Consider the following 7,025-nt stretch of genomic DNA (forward strand, 5'->3'; position numbering starts at 1 on the left):
GGAATCACTTGTATGCAGTCCGCAGGGCTGCCAGTCCCCAAAGGGGGGGGGGGGTTGGCGGGTAGGAACCTGGACTTGGGGCAGCAGAGAGAGTAAATCCGGCCCTGCCATATACTACCTCTTATATTACAGGTGTAGTGACTCCTCCCTAGGAGAGCTGCTGGATTGTTAGGTCCTTCTCCAAGTAGTGACCCATCCTTAACTGGACCCGACAACTCACCAGGATTTATGAAGAGTTACAAAAAGAAGGAAATTTCGTTTGAACAGTTACAGGAATAGAAGAGTTCCTCGATATCAAGCAAAGGAACAAACATTAAGACAAGGTCTATGTATCTCATTCCTCTTATACAGGCCTTGCCAAATGCATTGGGAGGATAACAGCACAACGCTTTCTACCTCAGTAAAAAAAAAAGGAGGCTGGAGGGTATCCCGAGGATGATGAGGAGGCTGCAGTAATTACACCGGGTACCGGCACTGTTTTACTTGAACCCGTTGGGTTAGGTTGAATTATCTGTACTTCAAAAATGCTTGTCTGTTGCAAATTCACCCCCCAAAAACAGGCTGGGGGTCCATTTCTAAAGCATGTATGTTTGAGAAGCTTCAGGATCTATCTTCGTGTCCAGGATGAACACCCAACGGTCAGTTGCTAAGGCTTCAGCTGCTTGATGATAGTGCTCCTCTGTTCATTCATTGCTGGAGATGTCCATCACCACATTTAGCCCTTATTGGCCGCTCTGCTCTTCGCACCTCCAGGCAGTGGTGACTGTGTCCGTTTTACTAGCTGGGCTCGTACATCCTGATGAGGTCATCACTCTCCGAAAAAGGCCAGAAAAATCCATAGTGAGCTGCTGGATTGTTGGGTCCTTCTGCTACTCTCAGTGGTGACCCATCTATACCGGACCTGACAACTCACTGGCACACCTGTAGAGTTACAAAGTCTTTATTCGGCCAGGACAAGCCCTGCAAAGGGAAGTCTGTTCTATTCAACTATTCAATGTTAAAGGAGAACTATGGGGTTAAGGCTTTTCCCCATAGTTCTCCTTAGGGTAAGGGGAGGACACAAACTAGCGTCCACCCGTCACCCTAAGCTCAGTATACAGCGAGCTACAGCTGGCGGTATACTGAGATGCCGCAGCTGAAGCGGATCCTGACAATTCTGTCTGGATCCGCCCAGCTGCTTGACTGACAGTTGGCTCTGCCTATCTAGAGGCAGAGCCAGCTGTACCTGCCCACTCCCCCGTCCGTTCCGCTAGTCAGCGCTGGAGGATCAGAGAGGGGAGAGGGGAATCCAGCCCCTCCCCTGTCATGGCAGAGAGCCGTGACAGGATCGAGAGGTGAGCAAACGCCGGTATGTGTTCCCTCACCTCCCGATCTACTGAGCCGACCTGTGACAGTCTAATTGTCACAGGTCGGCTAGAACTATGAGGTGAGTGAAAAGCACTCACCTCATAGTTCTCCTTCAAGAGATTATTATTAGCAAATATGTATCTGTTCCTTGAACAGTCTCTTGGAATTGTCTTGTCAGAGTTTTACTTCAGCATGTTTATTTTTGGTTTAAACTCTGTGTGCTTTGTGTATTCCTTCAGGATCTGTGCAGTAGTACAATGTGAAATGTCTCCTCTGTGCATGGCTTCCTGAAAGATTCACTGAATGTTACTGCTGCTGTCTCGATCCTTGGTGCACCACCATGATGCTGTAAAAAACCAGCACCCCCGTTGTACCCAAACAGCACCTCAGGGTGCCACTGTACCTCATTTAAGAAAGGCTGTGCTAACTATATCATTCTGTGTTCAGGGTGTTGGGTGTTTAATACCTGGCCAATTAGCAGGCTTGGGGAACCTGTTGGTACATGCTGTGAGTGCTACTAAATTTCTGAGCCACTTTGTAGCACATGGTCTTCCATCATGGGCACCCTGTGAGGATGCGGCAGTAACTCCTGTCTCATCCTAGGCCTTAGGGCATAAAACCTGGAGTGCTACAAGGATCTCCCGTCCTGGGAGGACCCCTGAAGGATACTGGCTGCCATGAAGTGCTATTTTGTGCCAAGAGGAAGCAGACTGGAGAGAGAGAGAGAGAGGGAACGAGAGAGAGCAGTGGCAGACCTAGGGAACAAAGAGCCCTGGTGCAAGATTTTTTTTCGGCCCCCCCCCCCCACCGCTGTCCCTGATGGCAAAGCATGCCAGCGCTGTAGAAAGCAAGGCTGCGGCAGCGGAGGGAGCAGAGCCGCATTAGCAGATACACCCCCTGAAAATAAGACCTAGTGTGTTTTTTGGAGGAAAAAAAAATATAAGACAGTGTCTTATTTTCAGGGAAACACGGTAGGAGAAGTGGCCCCATGGGATTGTCGTCCCTATCACCCATGTGATCACCCAGGTGTGGAGTGTCTGTCATGTACATGTCTCCCTGGGACTGCTTTTCTGGTTCTTTCTGCTTTGTCTTTCAGGTTAGAAGCTGCCTGCTGTTGCTAGGAAGACCTTCAGTCAGCTGAGCACAGGATTGGTGACAGACTTTTGGTGGGAAAACAGCTGACAAATGAGTGTAACCTTTCCCCTCCATAGTCACTCCTGTCAGTGGACAGTGTCAGCAGTTACCGCAGGACTGCCAGCTGGACTCACCTCTGGATTATCTTCACAATTCCTTTTGGATCTTTTCACCTGCTTCCCGCCCATCCTCCCCTTTACTGTACTTTCCCTTGTCGCGATCAATCTTTATGGGGTAATGTCGCCCACTTTGTGGGTGGACGATGGTTGGTAAACAGTAATTTGGTTGGTGTAAGTTATTGCTGCTTGATGACTAAGCATACTGGTCTGTTAATGATTAACAGAGGTTCTGTTTGGATAATAAAGGTTAAAGTCTATTTATTGGTTAAATTAATTAAAACCCAATAAAGGTGCCGCGGCCTAGTTATTCCACAATCGTTGTTGTGTTTTACTTTATTATTTAAGTTTATTGTTATGGTATGATGGGTGTCAATGGGGTGTACAATCCCATGGCACCTGCTATAGAGCACTACAAATACCAGCTGTACTTTATACAGCATGTCCATCAGTTGGGCTACAAAAAATAATGATTTTATTTAATAACTTACCTTCACCTCTTCTGGCTGTTTTCTGGTGGGGGAGGCTGCAGAAAAACGTGTGTCCATCTCTGCGTGCCCGTGTGCTCAGGTGGCTGTTTGCTGGGTCCTCACGGCCGAGGGCTGCCCCCTGAAGTGCCTGCCGGCTCTTTTCTTCTCGGCTCCCTCCACAGTATCTGGCGGGCCCCCTCCGACACTCCCGGCGCAGAGATGAGTGGGCCCGCCGGCTGCCTGATACCAATGTGATCATCGGACACTCCCGGCGCAGAGATGGGGGGCCCGCCGGATACAGATTCTTGGCATGAATTCCACATTCCACTGATTCTGGTCCATGTTGACATGATTGCATCACACAATTTCTGCAGATATGTAAGCTGCACATTCAAGCTGCAAATCTCCTGTTCTACCACATCTCAAAGGTGTTCTATTGGATTCAGATCTGGTGACTGGTCTACAATCCTTGTGCCTTAGCAGAAATCAAGATTCATCAGCCCAGGCTGTCTTTTTTCAGTTTTGTGGCCACTGCAGCCTCAGCTCTCTGTTCTTGGCTGTCAGGAACCCGAAAACTATCTTCAGATGTTGCAGCCCATACTCCTCAAGGTCCACATGTTGTTCATTCTGAGAGGGTCTTCTGCTGTCATAGTCTATTCTCCTCAAGGTTCCACATGTTGACCTTTCAGAGATGGTCTTCAGATTTTGCAGCCCATACTCCTCAAGGTTCCACATGTTGACCTTTCTGAGATGGTCTTCTGCTGTCATAGTCTATTCTCCTCAAGGTTCCACATGTTGTTTATTCTGAGAGGGTCTTCTGCTGTCATAGTCCATTCTTCTCAAGGTTCCATGTGTTGTACAAGATAGATTTCTGCTCACCACTATTGTAAAGAGCGGTTATCTGAGTTACCGGAGCCTTTCTTTCAGCTCCAACCAGCCTAGCCATTCTCCACTGACCTCTCACATCAACAAGGTGTTCCTGTCTGCAGAACTGACGCTCTCTGGATGCTTTATGGTTTTCGCACTATTCTGAGGAACCTCCAGAGACTGTTGTGTGTTAAATCTCAGGAGATCAGCAGCTACAGAAATACCTAAACCGGCCAATTCGGCAACAATCATGCCGTGGTCAAAGTCACAGTTTTCCCCATCCTGGTGTGTGATGTGAACATTAACTGAAGCTCCTGACCCACATCTGCATGTCTTCATGAGCTGCCACATGATTGGCTGATTAGATGGTGAATGAGGAGATGTAATGTTGATTCTACAAAAATTGTATTTCAAAATGTGATTTGAAGCTGTCAGTAGGACAGGACTCTTCATATACGGCCAGATTTGGACGCTGGATGTTCTTCAGCATGAGACGTATTCATTTCATTTCAGCGAGCTTCTAGAATAAAAAAAACACAATACAATGTGCGATAAATAAACAAGATAAAGACTCTAATAAGTTTTGTATATATCATTACAGCCCAGAGACAGAAGTTCCTTGGCAGGAGTTCCTTGGGATCGTTGCCCCTTAGTAATATTTCTTGCCCTATCGTTAATGAGGACAATATGGTCTTTGTTATTAGAGAGTGTGAAGTGCCCGCCGAGGGAAGAGGAAGCCCCTAATGGAGTCTTGAATAGACCACTGAACGGGGATAATAAAAGTTTCTGTAGACTTCCTTGGCCGACAGGTGCTTCCTATAATACTTCCATTCATTCATGTTTGAGACGCGGCAGAGGCTGCCAAGACCCCGGGTTCACCAGTGAGGTAACGTTGTCCTCTGGTCTCTTCTGGACCTTTAGTCACTCACGTGAGGCAATTATTAGTGTTTGTGCTTCTTGACAAAAATATAGCGACGCGGGATGGAAAAGTCCAAGTTCAGCAAAACACGCAACTTGAGTGTCTATGATGTGTATGGATTGAAAGATCTTTAGTGTTAGTCTTTGATGAACCACATTGACCCTCACTATCGGAGTTCATAGTGTAGCCCCCATTACCTTCTGTGATGTGGCTACTAGACATTTAGTGGTAGCCGGGGCTGTAGTCCGCCTGGTTGGATTTATAGTGGCAGTTATCTAGTTAATTCCAGGTGTCTGGCATTGCCTGTACCCCCCCTGGGTGGAGTGTGACTCTGTCATATTGTGGGGCAGCCAATGAGAGACACTGTAGTGTATGTACAGTACAGCGGCCAATCACTGGGTTTCTCTCTCAGCCAGTGGTGCATGCTGGGATAGGGTACATATACTGGTGGGATTTGCCATGTGCTCAGACTAGCCGGGACCAGCCATGGAATAGGGCTGGGTGCTGTTCAGCCTGCCCCCCAGACTAGGCCTGAGGCCTGGGGGTGGGCATGGGCTGGTGTGAGGGAAAGGTTTCCCTGAGGCCTCCAACATGGAGGAGGCCTGTGCTGCTGTAAGAGGAAGAGAACCGGCACCAATGATGGCTCTTGAAGTATCCTGGAATTTGGAGGACTTCAGGAGTATGGCTAGGGTTGCCACCTTTTCTTCAAGCGGAACCCGAACACTCTAGTGACGCGCTGACATTTTTTTCAGGAGAATGAGTCACGGCCTATACATATGTGAATAGCGCCACCCATTCGTATGTAAATATCAGAGTTGAGACTATTTTCAGTGGGGGGCCAGTAGCCCCTATCTTAATTTTGGTTGCCCCCGTCTGCCTGACATCTTGTGTTCGGGTTTCTGCTGCCATGAAACAGCATTCAAAACCCGAACTGTCTGGGTGAATCCTGGACAGGTGGCAACCATAAGTATGGTCGGTGTCTCTCCTGATAGGGGGGGGGTCTGTGTTCTTCCTTGCTCATCTGCTACATCAGTCGCCATCCGCTGCTTCCCAAGTGGATCTACACTGATGTGCCAACCAAGTCTGGTGAGTCTGGAGCTCTTGTCAGTTACCTCTGGAAGCTTAGAACCCCCCATACCCTCTCTCCCCAGTGAAGATGTTCAATAAACCATTATTTTGCATTATACTACTGGAGTGGACATCAGTCTGTGGGCACCAGAAGAAGGGCGGTTAGTGCTAATGGGCGGGCAGCTGAAGAACATCCCCCTAGACAGACTAGAGATGAACCGGGCATTCAGCGGCTCCTTCGGGGCTGAGCGCTACAATAGTATTCTTCCCCCTATTCATGATATGAACGGACCATGCAGGCCAAGCCGTCCTCTGCTAGATGATTGAGTCAGGGGTGGAGTTCTGGTTTTCCTTCGAGGATACATTGCATTGCATTACATAAGTATTTATTTCCTGTGCTCCTCAGCTCCATCTAGTGGCCATAATGAGGTATTACATTGCATTACACTCGACCCGAAGAGAAAATATACTAAGAACGTTTGTTTTTTTGCCTCCATTCGCACAGAATGAACATTCACAGAGATTCACAGGTACAAATAGATCTGAGACCCTACATTTCATTGAAGCCGGATTGCATCCTTTTACCACCTGAGCGCTGTCAGTCTGTGGTTACTCTCCAGGTCGCGGCCGCCGTTTGCAGCACTCTGTGCATTAAGCTAGGAGTTTTCCTCTATTACTCCTGAACTTGTGCTCCCGGCCTATGACGTCAGCAGAACAAGTCTCCCGAAACAATCACACTGGATCGGCGTACGGCGGTATCGATCACTGTCTCCGAGGTCTATTTATAAGTCATTAGACAGGAAGGTCGCCGGGAGGCCAAACAGACTCCCGATATGATAAATTATCAGACAGGAAGAAAACCGAATCCTCCTCATACGCAGCGTCCTAGGCCGCCTTCTATTGCTTCCTATGGGGCTGTCTGGGGGTCTAGTGTTCTATGAAGGGCTTTGGTGAAGGTCATGGTGCTTCTCTATATAGAAGACCCGTCTTCCTCTGCTGCCCCGTACCTGGTCAGGGCTGTTGTTTTCCCAGAGCCAGTTACAGAAAGATGGACGAGCGGGAGAAGGAAATGCGATTATTTAGAATTATGGGGCGGGGGGGGGG

Source organism: Nanorana parkeri, unplaced genomic scaffold (assembly GCF_000935625.1).
Source record: "Nanorana parkeri isolate BGI_ZX_2015 unplaced genomic scaffold, ASM93562v1 scaffold1425, whole genome shotgun sequence".
NCBI classification, from domain to species: Eukaryota; Metazoa; Chordata; class Amphibia; order Anura; family Dicroglossidae; genus Nanorana; species Nanorana parkeri.